Source organism: Pseudorasbora parva, chromosome 1, assembly GCF_024679245.1.
Source record: "Pseudorasbora parva isolate DD20220531a chromosome 1, ASM2467924v1, whole genome shotgun sequence".
NCBI classification, from domain to species: Eukaryota; Metazoa; Chordata; class Actinopteri; order Cypriniformes; family Gobionidae; genus Pseudorasbora; species Pseudorasbora parva.
In genome coordinates, this window is record NC_090172.1 from 8,199,351 (window position 1) to 8,215,649 (window position 16,299).

General features: G+C 38.9%; 1 protein-coding gene across 1 annotated transcript in view; it reads right to left on the bottom strand.

The window, feature by feature from the left end:
* Positions 1–16,299, bottom strand: part of LOC137040526 (polyamine-modulated factor 1-binding protein 1) — a 319,746-nt gene that overhangs the window by 271,975 nt on the left and 31,472 nt on the right. The window lies entirely within an intron of this gene.

The window sequence follows — 16,299 nt, forward strand, 5'->3', positions numbered from 1 at the left end:
AAGCAGTATCAAACCAGTTTTACATGTAGATACTAACAAATAACATCAAATCGGTTGGGACGGTGTAATCAATCAGGCAAAAAAACAGTGCAGAGTGGGGAGGAAAATGGCATTCCAGTGCTCAATTTGTGATAATCTCATTGGGTTGTGCCCATCATTAATGTTGGCCATGTTCAGGTTCCCATCTTTTTGAGACTGAACCTAAACTGAAGGGTCATACTAACTAACTCAAGAGCTTCCAAAATGGCAGAGTGAGCTGGAGGCAGGATTGCTTGGAGCAGGTAACTGGGTTTTACCACCAGCCAATGGCAAAACCCAGTTACCTGCTCCCAGCAATCCTGCCTCTGGCTCACTCTGCCCTTTCGGAAGCTCTCGACCTTGTCAAGCACAGTAATATGTTCTCTTTATCTACAGAGCTGACAGATATCTCAGCAAGAGACCATTTATCATTCCCTGTGAGGTTAAAACAGACTAATATATAAAATATCAGGACATTTCTGATTTCGAAGGGGTTTGGAAGGGGTTTAGCTACACCAACACAAGCAACATGTTGCATCAGTCAAGCGCAAACTCAAAACTCCTCTGAAATCAACACTGTCAAGGTGTTCGCTATAACATTGTACTTTTTAGAAACTAATTCTCAAGCTTGTGCTGTGTTATTTATCAAGACATACTGTTTTACTACATACGGACATTGCTCTTACAAATAGGAACGAGTGGAGGAGATGGACCACCTGTAGAAATATGAATGGGAGAAATCATAACGCTCAATATGACAGGCCTAGAAAGTTCTTTTAGGTAAAAGAGCCAATTGCCTTTTTCGTTGAGGTATTGCTGTTTGTTTACCCTAAAATGTAAATAAATGATATCTTCGGTGGGGGCGGTACTATAGAAGTCAATGGGACCCATGACCTGTTTGGTTTCTGACATTCTTCAAAATGTCTTCTTTTGTGTTTGGCAAAAAAAAGAAATTTATACAGGTTTTGAACAAATTGAAGTTGAGTAAACGATAACAGAATTTCCTTTTTTGGGTAAACTACCCCTTTCATTTTGACAGACAATTTAGGAAAAGTCTCTCTTTCGCCATTCAAGTAGGATCTGAACTGGTGTCTTTCTGGATTACTATTATAATAGGATAAAGGACATTGGTTGCAGTATAGAACACTGCAAGCTGAATACTGTATGTATTATTTTAGGGTATGCAGTTGAAAGTGTGATATTTTGAAAGATTAAAGAAGTATTCTTGGTGATATATAATATAGTTACATACATAAATAATATAACGTACAATAGATGTACTTTTGCCCTATATTCTTCCATTTAAGCATGTGACTGTCAAACACATTTTTTAACCGAGAACAATCAGTTAAGGATTAACAAAGATATTAAAAGCAGTTGAAGTTGTCTGGTCACATGATATAAGTAGGCAGGCCCAGACGTCCATATCTTTGGCTGGATATATTGTTACATTCAGGCACTTCTGCTAAATCCAGGGCCCAAATCCACTTAAATCCCACTGTCCAAAAATACAGCCAATCAATGGTTTTGTGTTGCCAACCTCTGCGCACCGACACTATTAAGAGAGCACACACAGCCTGTGTTAACGTTAAAATGCTATAATGAACAGCATCATCGGGCAGCCTAAAAATACCAGTACCTAGCCGTATTAAAGAGTGGCTTTTCTCCTAAAATGATCTGAAGGAAAAAAAAAACTACAGCATGTGCAGTTTGATCAATGTGTTCCTCTCGCCACATAACTGTGGCTGTATTTTTCTTAAGTGACCTTAAAACACTGCCCTTTTCAACGTCCGCTCCCCCTTCTGCTCGACACAGTTAATGAGGGAGCTGAGTGGGGAGGTTTGAGCCAGACCAAGCAGGGACAATGTAAGCCAACCTACCAGCTTACTGGACGCTGATACTTTCACCTCCTGGCCTCTCACATTTCCAGACGGAGGCTGTAGGGGCGGCACTTCCTGCCGCTGATATCCGCAGTCCTTCTGCAGTACCAGCAGTGCAGTAACATTTATCTCTTTAACTGCTACTCAGGCACCAGCCTGCACATTAACTGGTTCCCGGTAATTCTATTATTCGATTAGTATTAATACACCGTTGCTAAGGGCGCAGAGGTCACCTGCACTAACTGTACAGTATGAACTTGTGTGAAAGTTAACTGTCAATCATTCCACACAATTTGATAATAGGCCTTATATGATAATAAGACCACGGTATGTTACTGACAGTCAGAGGTTTATAGAGGATTGAAGGGGGAACTTTGCCAAGTTTGCCTACATAGTTAGTTACTTTCTAAGGCAACATGCAAACAAAAGTGCATCCTCATAAGTGACTGATCTAAATATGCAGTAGCCTAAGGGGTTAGTTCACCCAAAATTTTTAATTCTGTCAATAATTACTTACCCTAATGTCGTTCGACACCTGTAAGACCTCCGTTCGTCTTCAGAACACAAGTGAAGATATTTTTGTTGAAATCCGATGGCTCAGAAAGGCCTTCATTGACACCAATGTCATTTCCTCTCTCAAGACCCATAAAAGGCACTAAAGACGTCGTTACAAAGCCCATCTCACTACAGTGACTCTGCAATAATTTTATGAAAGGTTGAAAATAGATTTTGTGCGCAAAAAAACAACTAAATAACAACTTATATAGTTATGGGCCAATTTCAAAACAAAGTTTTGAACGGTTATGAATCAGCGTATCGATTCATGATTTGGATCGCCAGTGTCACAAGGTCTTACGGGTGTCGAACGACATTAGGGTAAGTAATTAATGATTGTAATTAAACATTTTTGGGTCAACTAACCCTTTAAATAGAACTCTCTCAACTGCGTGGATTCTTTCGTATTTGTACGCACAGGAGAACTTCTCGCGCCTGATTCACAAAACATTCGTATGCACAAGAGTTCTTAACCTCGTTCTGATGTTAGTGAACTTGAAGTATTCTGAATGAGCAGCCACATGTGCCATTTGCATAAAACACAACTCTCCAACCATCTCTATATCTTCATAAGGGCTTTCCAAACACGCTTTCCTTACAGCTTTATGTCATTCTCGTCAAACTTGCCGATGTTCGCAGACACGCTCTCACTCGGATCCTCGAGCAATGCCAAGTGTGCTATTCAGTTGAAGCTATAATGCAGCTTTTCCTACACTTTAACTGTATTTGACCAAATGTATTTTAGATTAATTTAAATTGTATTATTTAATCATTTCATCATATAATTGTGTATGGGTTATATAATACAATTAATACAATATACTTCAATGTAATTATAGTCATGTTAGAATGAAATATAACTTCTTAACACAAATATAAAACCACACAGAGTAAGTTCTTTTTAAATACGTGTGGTTCCAGTTTTCATATATTTTTTTTGTACATTTAGAAAACAAATAATTGTAAATTGCGATTTGTCTTAAAATCACTCGTACACACATCTCACGCACAAATGTGTGTATGCATGCTTAGCGAATGAAACCTACTGGTTCTAATAGTTAACGTTAGAATGTTGCTAAAATGACAATGTAATACTCATAAATGATTAGCACAAACACATATTGGCTAAAATATTACATTTCAATATGACAGAACTATTTTTAGTAAAAATAAGGATAACACTTTATAACTTTCATTAATAAATCTATACAAACATTTAATGCTTAAACATTTGGTTCATGTGCTTCTTAATCTACATCTGAATACTAACAAATGTCATTAAACCTCAGGTCATATATAGTAATGTCCCCAGAGTGTGTATCTGTATATTTAGTTCAAAATACCCCACAGATATTTTTTTATAGCATGTTAAAATATTCAGTGTAAATGCTAATGAGCTGCTGCTTCCGGCCCCATTTCAAGAATAGGGCGGAGCTTCAATAGCTTGCTTTGGCAGCTCCGAGTACCTCACACAGACTGAAAAGGTACAAAACTGTTTAGCCTTTTATGTTCAAACTGGAGTCGGACAATGATGGAGAGACTCACCAATAAGTGACAACGTGGAATGCAACAGGACGTTTCTGAATGGTTAGTTGAGGAAGATCAAGTCATCGATTAGCATTTTTTGTCATGATAATCTATAAATCGCTCATGAACTGTTGTAAAACACTCAGAGCCAGAGCATATATGCTGCATAAAGATAGAACAGGTATAGTTTAGTTGAATTATTTATATAACAATAATTCAATAATGACATGCTATTGCATTTGTTAGCTACTGAATTGCAATAAATGTGAAGACGGATTCGACAACTTGATCAGAAAGCTTTACTATCTACTACAACACTTCCTCTTCTCTAAAGCAGCCCAACATGGACTCACCCCAGTTGTTGCATGTTCCCAGTGACAGGTCTTATGTAAATTTAAGGGTTTGTGATATCCCCAACCCGAGTAGAAGTTCGTTGTAGTCCCTACCAGCTATTTGTTGTAGTCCTTAAAGGCCCCTGAAATTAAAATAAAGTTTTTTAGCTTTTAGTATGAACATTTTAGCCTTAAGGTTATGAATAAGCTGTTCCAAAACAATGACAAAATTCACATTTGAAAGATATAAGCATTTAAAATGTAGTCTCTCACTTCCACTAAAATAGATCAGTGAATATGACATTCACCTTCTCATCACATTTTCTGTCCAATCAAATGCTCTCAAGAATCTGAAGCATCCTGCCCCCTAAATAGACGCTGAAGCTCTGGCGGAAACTTTCTCACACATTTACTATTTTCAACATGGTAAATAGCGCATGGTAGACTTGTGGTGGATAAGGAACCAGTCAGACAGTGTCAATATGCTTTCAGTTGAGGCTAATGAAGTCTGGTTTTATGTTAGTTTAATGCAAGCTGCCGCAGCGCACACACTCAGTCTGCTCAAGTCACATGTGCGAGTAAGCGCGGTCAGCAAAACATATCGGACACATCTGAATTCTGCACAGAATGCTGTATTTCAAAGTGATATGGAGGAGATTATGATAAACAGATTTTAAACTGACTTTACTGAGCTGAATGGCTTTAGTCAAACTGTGATAAAAACAGCATTATTGGCTGTGTAAAAAAAAATGGGAGGAGCTGCTCGATGTTTTTACAGGAAATTACGGTATATCAAGACATTGAGTAATGCTGCACTTCAGTGGGCCTTTAAAAAGCGATTTATGTAAAAGAAAATATCTCCCTTTGCATTGAACTTTGCAGATGTTGTTTTTTACTCAAATAGCAACATTACACACTAACTAAGGTTAAATAAGACCCCTTCAAAGTGCTTGAACCCTGTTTGCTCATGCATCCATATTTATGTTTGTTGATTTATTTATTAAAGTTATTATAAAGTGTTAACAAAATTATAGTTTACTTTTAGCTTCTCGCATTTCATTCTATTCATTGAGTCAATTGTAATGGATTCTGATATTGCCTATCACAGGCAGCTTACAGTTTAGCCAAAATGAGGCATTCACAGAAGGCAGTATAATGTTACAGCATACCTTTAGGAACAGCCTTTTTGCAATGAGCACATAGATATGCAGCTTATTAAGTTTAGGAACCCAGCTGTGGAATTTAAATATGACGGCTGTAAGAATGCTAAACACGCAAGTCAGGAAAATAAGTCATCTGTGCAGCATTATCTGTAAAATTGCAGCTCCCACATGAGCAGGCAGTTCATTTTGTAGCCTGAATATTCAGTGCCTTTGACATTCATTTTGGTATGTGAGAAGTGTCTTGATGAATTAGTCAAATTGACATTGCTAAGCAGGTGCTGTTAGGAGCATTTTGGCTGAGGCTTGGCAGAGCTGTCACAGGTGCATTAAGATTAAAAACATGCCATCATAGCTAGCACAATGGCCAGAACCACAAGACAAAATCCAAAAGCATGTTGTGTTTTGGCTGATGGTGTGCTAGTGTCCTCAGCTAGCTTAACCAGCAAGACTCAACATTTGCATAGTTTACATTCTGTACTTTTAGAGAGAGAATTTTTATCCATTTGAATTTTAAATATATTTTTACAATTTTCATTACTGCCCTGATTCTGAACAAGCTTTATAACTAAAACGTACTTTACTTAATTTACACACAATTGAAATATTCACAAAGTTTTTTAACCTTTTTGTTCGTACTATTGTACTGTATGCAATTGACTACTTGCAGCCTTTTGTGATTGCCCGTCTTGTTCACCAGAAGCCAGTATAAAAAAAGATTGTGATTTATGATCTTATTTCAAAATGTTAAACATATATGTAAACTTGTACTGTGTAAGTGTATGTGCAGAAACATCAAGCTGTGACTCTCATCAAGAAGAGGGGAGGGCAGAAGTTTGTCTGTAATGTGCATGTGTGGGTGTAGTGTGCATGTCAGAGTGTATGTCTTCGCATCTCCAGGTTTGCATGTCGTCCCGCAGGGCCTGAACTGAGCAGCTGGCAGGGGAGTCATTACATACGCACCTCTGACAGCTCATGCTCTCATTACAGCAGGAGGATGCCTGTAGTCCACACACACTCACACTCTCTCTCTCTCTCTCTCTCTCTCTCTCTCTCTCTCTCTCTCTCTCTCTCTCTCTCTCTCTCTCTCTCTCTCTCTCTCTCTCTCTCTCTCTCTCTCTCTCTCTCTCTCTCTCTCTCTCTCTCTCTCTCTCTACTGGGGCCCTACTCCTCATGCTGGCACACATCTTCCTTTTCCCCAAACACAGCTCAAATATCGTTTCTTTCCATGGGACATGTGGCATGATTGGGTAGCCTGGTTTGGTTCACGGAGACTGTAGTCACCATAAGCTGTGAGTAAATCAAAGGACTCAACCTGCTGAACATAGTGTCTTCACTTTGCTGCAGAGAAAGGATAAGGACAGCACTTATCAGAATATAATATGGCCCAGGATGCGATCTTGAACACCCAAACTAATGCTACCTCTGAGATCTGCACTATGGTGTTGTATTTGCCTGTAGCTCTGTTCCAAAACCTGGGAGCTGCCTGTTTCAAAAGATAGACAACATTAAGATGCCTTGTTTTCACCATATAAAACAGCATTGCATATGTAACTCTAGAAAGTATTGTAACTTCAAGGCCATGGTATCAAGAATATTAAGTGTAAAACATTTACTTTACTGGGGAAAAAACAGTTTGGCATTAGGATGTTGCTAAGCTAACATGATACTGTAATAATAACAGTATCTGAAGCAAAACTGAGCAAGTGACAACCATAAATTATGCTGGTGACTGCTTGTCATACATTTAAATATTTAAACTACAGCAATGCAATCTGCCATTAACTGTCCCATAAATGTTGTTTCCTCTCAAATAGCTTAAAAAAGTGTATATTTCAGTCTGAAATAGCCAATGTACATGTGCAGTCACAAGTTTCTAACACCAGATGCCTTGTTCTTTACCAATTGGAGATTGGCTCTTTGATTAGTTTTATTGATACTGAGATATTGAGAATCAAATGTTTGTGAGTTCAGTCTCTCGTGCTTTTTTGCAATAGGTGCTATTTTTGTGGCGTGTACATTCAAATAAATTTCAAAAAAGTCCATATTCTGAATTTGTCCTTGTTGCATTTAACCCATCAAAGTGCACACACAATAGGAGCAGTGGGCAGCCATTTTTTGCCGCGGCACCCAGGGAGCTTTTGGGGGTTAGGTGCCTTGCTCTATGGCACTTCAGTCATTTCCCGGCGGTAGTGAGAATCGAGCCCGCAACCTTGGGGTTACTGCTCTGACTCTCTAACCATTAGGCCGCGACTGCACCTAGGTAGTTGATAGAAAGGCAGCTCACTTGTTTTGGAACACAGCTTGTGTCATCACAGTTCCAGAATAAGCAGACTAATCTTTCATACAGCTACAACAGCCAAAAAAACGTTCAGCCTGGAATCAGTTTGCCTCCTCTCTATCGCATTTGACTAGTGCGTTTTTACCCTGACACCTGCGTGTGTGCCAGTGCACATGGGGTGATGGGTAAACGCCGGACTGATCTAATAAAGCCAAAGTGTCCTGCTGAATCACTCAGTCCAAGCCGAGCGCCTGTCACCCCTCCAAATTACGTGTTCTGTCAGGAGATCGGCATCCAAGTCTCGGACCCCACCAAATTAGATCGGGCTGCACGCCTGACAAGAGAAAGGCCAAGACGACTCTTTCCAAACACACTCTGGTATATGACCTCTGACTGCTGCAAAAATGTTTTTGCTATGTCCACATGTTCACTTAAAGGGCAATGACAGACTTAATTGGATCAGAGAAAATGCATCTTGCAGCTTTTTTGGCAACTTCGGGGAATCCTGTCAGAGGTACCTCTCAAATGCGGTAGCCAATTTCAACATGGGGACCCCGAGCCGTACGGCCTCCATCTGTAGCTGTTTAAATACAAAACACAGGAGACCCACTTAAGCCCAGCTCGAATCGCGGGTAAAAAAAATCAACGTAAATAAAACTAACATGTACTCTGCAGAGCTGTCCCTTTTCCAAGCCAAATCTTTATAGAGCTGACATAGTTCACAATTGAGAGTCGTTCACTAGAGCAAAGAAGGGGGTGGGGGGAAAGACATTAGATCCACACAGCTGTGGCCTTGGAAGTAGAAGCCATTTCTAACGTGTGAAAAGACTAAGAAAAACATCTGCATGCTATGATGAAGTGTATGAAAAGCGGGTTGTTTTTTTAGAGCAGCTGTACCTGTTTATGTGTGAGCTGAGAGTGTGAGTGTTTGTTGACTGTGGGTGTCAGACCTATAGAGGGCTTTACGCTTTGCTTCTCAGGAGGAGACGGTTGTAAGAGTGTTAATACGTCACCTGACGCTGATGACTATGCCAGTACTTTTTTTTAATGAGTATTGATATGTACTGTACTAGTGCTTTGTTAGATCGGTGTCTCTTACCTTGGCTCAGGATTGTGTAGTGGATATGTAATATAAGCAGATAATTCTGCCTTAAATCCAGTCTCTCATGAAGTTCCTTCGGGAGGCATAAAAGTAGGGTTGAAAAAAATAAGTATTTTAAGGCTTTCAAGATTATGGACATATGGACATTGCGGACCGCTAAAGGGAGTTGAGCAAACTTTTCCTTCTGCACTTTGGCCAAAAGAATTAACAGTGTTTTCAATGCGATCTCGAGCATTACTGCTATCACAGCGAGAACAAAAAGAGGAAATGTGTCTTTTATAGCGTACATTGCTTTTATGCCTCTCTCTGCAATTTTATGGTTTGGCTTTTGTGTCCCTGTTCTGAGGAAATGGTTCATTAAACAGGAATGCCCATTTTTTCCTTTTATTTTTTTAATGTGGTGCACAGGGATATTAACCAATCTGTAGCAAAAGTGAAAAGCCAGACTTCCTCCTGGCTGAAGCTCGTTGGTCATGCTAGCTTCATTAGGATTCCAACAGAGTCAGAGAGCAGGAGCTAGAGCTGGAATATCAGGACAAGGAAGAAGACAGAGCACATTAGGGAGAGGTGGGAAGACTAGATCTTCAAAGAGTCCCAGCTAGTTTTGCATAGATTCTTGCTGATCCAAGTTGGACATTATAGTCATTTGCAGGTCTGGATGGGTCATCAGCTAGACGAACAGAAGGTCGAGCTGAGGTTGACTTGAAGACCACCTTGGGCCAAACGTTTGGTTCTTTCATTGATTAAAAATAGCAGAAACTGGAATACTAATCTCTAACTTCCAGTGTTTTACAATCGCTTTGATTATAAAGGGACCATAAATCATAAGCAGATGGCATAAGTGCCACAGATTCAGTCTGGGATAGCACAGCACTTGATTTGTTAATAGTGTACATAATGGCGGCCATTTTCACAAGCCACATTAAATCATAGAGTGCTGGCCCCTTTGTGAGCATTAAAGCTAAAGATTGGCTCGGTGATACAGAACTCCACTTTTTTTCTTTCCTCCAATACTTGAGACTAAATTGGATTTTCTACAGTGTTTTCTAATTTGAAACATCCATCATTTATTATTAAAGAAAGGAACGTAAAGGGAAGGTAAAAAGGAAATATCCTTTCATTTATATCATACACTTGCAAAAAAAATTATCTTTAGCGATACAACAGTTTGTCAGTGGGTACCTTGTCTACCCCTTATCTATTTACATATTAGTGCCCTACAGTCGGAATATGTACCCTAAAGTTACAACTATGAACATTTCAAAATGAACGAGAAACAGAAATACATGTGGGTGTTTAAGTGGGAATGCAAGTGTGTGGCGTATGGCAACTACTAGGCTTCACACTGGGAGTGGTGGCAGCAAACAGCTCCAAGTCGGTGCCTCCCAAAAAGTCCAGGGTATATCAGTCAAGTCAAAGGAGAGCCGCCACGCGTCCTTTAATAATCCTGTAGCGTATTATCAGGACGCCACAGCTAAGTGTTGCAATTAGGCTGCCCTTTATCATGCAAATCAATTTGACAGCACAACAATCATTCTGTTCCGCCGGCTCTCGGTCTTCGGCACGCTTTCTCTGCTCCCTGGCTCACTCTGGCATTTGCGGTGCTTGGCCACATTTGCATTATTTATCATATCAGTGTGAATATGGGGCCGCTGTGCGGCAGAGCTGACGCTGATTAGTGTGGCATTACATATGTTAAGCACAAGGAGACGGATTCCCTTTACTAACGCTCCACTGCACCGCTTTCAGCCCCTGAAAATAAAACAGGGCTCTTATTAATATCCCAGAGGCTCTGACACCAAACATAGCAGGGAGGGTAGAGAGGAGGACGCAGCGAGGTGCCGGGACACTCGCTGCTCAGCGTATGCAAATAGAGGCACTCGGCCAAACACACACACACCAAACAGGCATTAGCATGAAGTGGCTTGGCGGCACGAGGCCATTTGTCATGCACGCGTGTGTGAGTGAGAGCATGTATATGTGGACAATGAGGCTTTCCCACTCCGTGTGAAACCGTATTACAGGTTTTTTCTGGAGACAGGTGGCGCTGTAGCCTCGCCGCTTTTATTCACATTGAACGATGCAACAATGTCAGGCTTTGTCTGCCTCTGCTGTTTTAATGTTTCTCCTGCCTTGTGTTGCTACATTATGACGCATTTGTTGTGTTGCTGGTCGGTTATTGGAAAATATGTTCCTTCTTTCATATAGGAGGAGTCAGTGTGTATGTGATGGATGGATGTGGCTTAATTATCATTAAAAAGTCATTTACAAGACAAATAGGGACTAGCTTTGCCTATTACAGTTGCTAAAGCAGATTCTGGTTTGCTTCTCTGTAAACAAGCAAGTTTATGTTGGCTCTTTTGACTTATGACTGGCATCAGCTTACAAGAATGCTCCACGTTTAATTATGCATTATGGTCAATTGAGTGACATGCTGCCAGTTGCAATAGAAAACCATTTTAACAATAGTAGCTTGTTTCTGTCATGAAATAAAACTATTTAAAAGATTATTGCGACTTTTTATCTCACAATTCTGACTTCTTTTCTTGTAATTATGAGTTTATATCTTGTTTATATCTTGCAATTCTGGCTTTATAACTCGCTATTATGAATTTATATCTCATATTATTTCAGTTTACGTCACACAATTATTACTTTATATCTAGCAATTCTTACTTTTTTCTCTCGCAATTGTAATTTTATATCTTATTTTATATGTAATTCTCTATATCTATATTCTGACTTCCTTTCTTATAATTGTGAGATATAAACTTGAAAGTCAAAATATGAAGAAAAAAACACACTTTTATATCTCGTAATTCTGACTTCATAACTCACAATCGCAGGTTTATATTATGCAGTTTTGAGGAGGGAAAAAAGTCTGAATTGTAAGATTTAAACTTGCAATTGCAAGAAAAAAGTCAGACAATTGCAATGTGCATATTTTCCACAATTATTTTTATTTATTTATTTTTTACTCCTCAGTTTGCAAAAAGAACTAAACAAAAACAATCTGGCAACCTTGTATCAAGTCAAGGTTACCAGGTTTATTAGATTTATATGGTTATTGGGTTGTCTGGTGTATTCTGATCTACTCGCCTGAGCCAGATCTTTTAATAAACATTTGAAAGGATTAATGAACTCACAAGCTAATCGTTCTGAGTCAGCCCTTATCGAATGAACTGAATCCATCAGAATGATTACAGAATCAACATCTGACTAACTTAATGAACTCCAAGTCTTCATTACTTTCAGTGATGTATGCCAAGAATCGAAATTACGTTTTGTGTAGGTGCTTAATGACTATACATGTTGTTTTTGTGGTTAATAACAGATGATGTGGCATGTTGTTATTTACCACAAAAAACAACCAAAAAGCTTATTAATTTTTAATAGTATTATTAAAATCACCTTATAATATGACACTTTCGAAATTAAAAAGCTGTAAGCATAGGGTAACAGTATACATGTTCATGGCATAAAAGCTGTATGCTCATGATAACATCGGTTTAACAACCCAGTCTGCTGACCTCCATCCACTTTCAGGTCTAATCTCTGTTCTCTTTTACAATAAATACAAAATAACATCAAAGAGCATAAATGTGAAAATTGTGTGAAAATTGTAGATATGAACATGTTAAATTTCAAATGTTTAACAAAGTCTTTTAGAGAGGAGTGGGCAAGCTTGCAGAATTATAACTATAAGTGATCTTTTTTACTTGGGGTGGTCAAGTAAATGAAAGCTGACAGAGGTAATATCAGAGGAGAGAAGAAGATTAAAAAAAGAGAGGGAGGAAAAGAAGAAGGGCTGAATCGCTGCAGGATATACTGCTCTGCGCCTTTAAACTGAAATCTCAATCTCACAAAGTTTGTTCCTTAAAAGGAAATCAGAGGGTTTCACTGAGACATTGCCTTGAAAATCATGAATAAACATCAGAATGTCTTGCCGCGCATACATCATACATCACAGGCCGACGCTACCTAATGGAGGAGGACTCATCACCCTCCAACACATGAAAAGCCAGCAAAATTACCAAGCCCACCACATAGCCAGCCGCTCACTTCTAAAATGGACCGCTGAGGGAGGGGAAGGGGCTGAAGCAGTATTCCTTCACTAAAATGGCTCCCTGAGATAACCATCTCTCTATGCCCTTCGCCGCCAACGTGGAGAGAAATAAAAGAATAGTGATGGTGACATTTCTGAAAATAATTAGAACACAATGTGGTTTCCTCTCTTACCCCACCATCTTTCTCCTTGACCGCCCTCGCTATGATCTGCTTCCTGTGTATTGCTGTTTACCTGCACATGTTGATTCCACTGCATATTAGGAAGCGCTTGTTGTTCCAGACTGGCCATTTAGCACGAGCGAGCACTTTATTCTGATCTCTGTAGGGAATGAAATTGCGTTTAATCATAATGTGGGTCTGCTGCAAGTAGGTAACCGCTGCGGTGGCTGAAATGTTGTCTCTAAATAAAGACAAGTAAAAATGGCGCAAAATAAAATGGACAAGTGAAGCTCGGCTTCAGGTGCTTTAAGAAAGAATGGTGCAGTCGGAAACATTACACATTTAAAATACTTCAATATGAATTTAATAGGAAGAAAGAAAAAAACAAAAAGGAGCCAGGAAAATTGTTCACCTGAATTGAAGAGGAAATAATATAACAAAAATGTTAATGATTTTTATTAGCAAATGTGAATGTTAAAAACTGATTACTATTAAAAAATAATAATAATAATAATAATAATAATAATAATAATATATATATATATATATATATATATATATATATATATATATATATATATATATATATATATATATATATATATATATATATATAAAGTGACAAACCCAACACCATGATGCTAGTGGTCTGGGTGTAGTTGTCTGGGTGCTCGGTGGTGGCTAAAGCCGAGTACACACTGCAATTTCGCCCACGATTTGGCCGTCTGAGACAAATTTAGCAAATCCTAAAATATTCCCCTGATCCTAAGCTAAAATCTGACGTCTTTGATCTTTAGTTTGACATGTTTACCGGCAGCCGATAAATGACGACTGCAATCAAATTTCACCTCAGACAAAATTCTGGCAGTGTCAGAAGATTTGGCTCACAATCCTGAAGTGTGACTTCTCCTACAACTACCATCAAATATCTCAGTTTTTCAAGACAAACTATGACCAAAACGAGAGCTAGACTTTCAGTCCTGCGTGTAATGAAGCTCACTGTCACCGAGTGCTGTCATGCATCATTCATTGATGATATAAAACTCTGGACAAGTTTTCTTGCGTGCGTCCATTTTTAGCGCGCCTTGACTATCGTACTGTCTGACATTAATGACCACTGAGATCTTACAGTGTGACATGGCTTACATTCGGGGATCATGTTCGTACAGTCTGACAAGCAACATTCGCAAAGGATTTTGAAAAAAATCACACGGTGTGCAGGACCCATAACTTGCCAAAATCAAAATCAATGACGTTCCAACATTTTGTCGACCCGATTTATTCATTGGAATTTGTGTATTCAGTGGATAGACTTAGACTTAGACAGTGGCGTATATGTCTCTTGTAATTGTTCAATCAGCATTTCAACCACGGAAAGACGTCAATTAACCAGCTGGTAAACAATTATATACTAATATCACACTATATTACATACTCATATTTTTACTTAACCTGTTAGTGCGGTCGTAATTATTTAATGTATGCTTGAATGAATCTGTCATGAAAGCAAGCTTTTATTACAGCCACTGGTTAAATGGTTTTGTTTCAACAACAAATTGGAATAGAAACATAATTAAACATTAGCTAACTGAGTTTATTAAATAAACATTATTTTCGGCTTTGTTTTTCAGTAAAATTAACAGTTTAATTCTGGTTTCTGTCTTTAAAATATTTAAACATTTCGGGGCATTAATGATAAAAGGAAACCCACTCAAAAGAGTTTGATTGCAATTTGAGGTGTCATTCATCTCCGTAGCACAAATAGTGTGGGATAACAAGTAACATGCCAAAGATTATTAGTAAGGGTCAGGGGGTTGGAACAACACCCGGGCTCAGATGACAGGAGTATTTAAATCCTAATCAATTATGAAGTATGATGGCTTCAATGGCTGAAGGGCCAATGGCCTGCAGAGTTTAGCTCCAACTTGCCACACACCTGCCTGTAGGTTTCTAGTATGCCTAGTAAGACTTTGATTAGCTGGTTTAGGTGTTTAATTGGGGTTGGCGCTGAACTCTGCAGGACAGTGGCCCTCCCATATCAGGATTGGACACCTGTGCATTAGGAGAATCTTTACAGATTGTCTTCTCTCAGATTTCAAACATGCACACACAATAAAATCCGAAAATAATGGCGCACATGGTACAATCAAAGCTGAGGCGATTTTTCCCCAGCTCGTCTCTTTGTCTGTATGGTTGTGGTTTGTTTTCAAGCCCAATACATTATATTTCAGGCAGTAATGCAGTAGCCTTTTTCCAATGTCACTGTTTCAGAACTTTTCTCATTCGCCTCCATTTCCTGGTTGACTTGTCTCTCATCGGCTATTGTGAAAGAACTGATGTAATTATAATGATCTTGATTCAAAACCCTAATTATCAAACATGTATAAAATAATCAGGGCAGGCTCGATGTGTCTGCGATATGGTATACAGAATTCTAACTTATTTCATTATGGGTTTTTTTTTTGTCCTTTTAGAGAGTAGTCTCTATTCACTTTCACTGTACAAGATTATTTGGGCCGAACATCATAACCGACCATGGTCCCAGAATTTTAGATTTTTTTTTTTTCTCAGATTGTCAGGTAAATGGTAAATCTAGGATAAACTGGACTAAAACTCCTGTAGCCTGAGCATAGCGAAGCTTGCCTCAGTCAGCACCACTACTAAAGAAATGGTACCACATAATAATAATAATGTCTTAATATAATATCAATATTTCACTACGGGTTTGCAGAACACTAACAAAATATGAGTGATCCATACATAATTTAAAAGCACGTGGCATAAAAAAAACAGACTGCAATTAAAAATCCAACCATGAGCAACATTTCCTCTTCCTCAAAGCATAAGTGTCTCTGTAAAAAGCCTTAGGCTAGGTTATGTAGAAATATATACACTGTGAATCTCCGGAATCTATTAACAAATGCTAATTGATGTATGCAGAGGTATGAGTAAGTGTGTGTGTGTGTTGTGTGTGTGTGTGTGTGTGTGTGTGTGTGTGTGTGTGTGTGTGTGTGTGTGTGTGTGTGTGTGTGTGTGTGTGTGTGTGTGTGTGTGTGTGTGTGTGTGTGTGTGTGTGTGTGTGTGTGTGTGTGTGTGTGTGTGTGTGTGTATCCTACACCGAGCTGAGAACAGGCTTGTGAAGCAGAGTGCAGTAATTTCTTTGATCATTTTTAATGGCAGTACTTTCATGTGGGTGTGCTGCGCTCTCTCTCACATA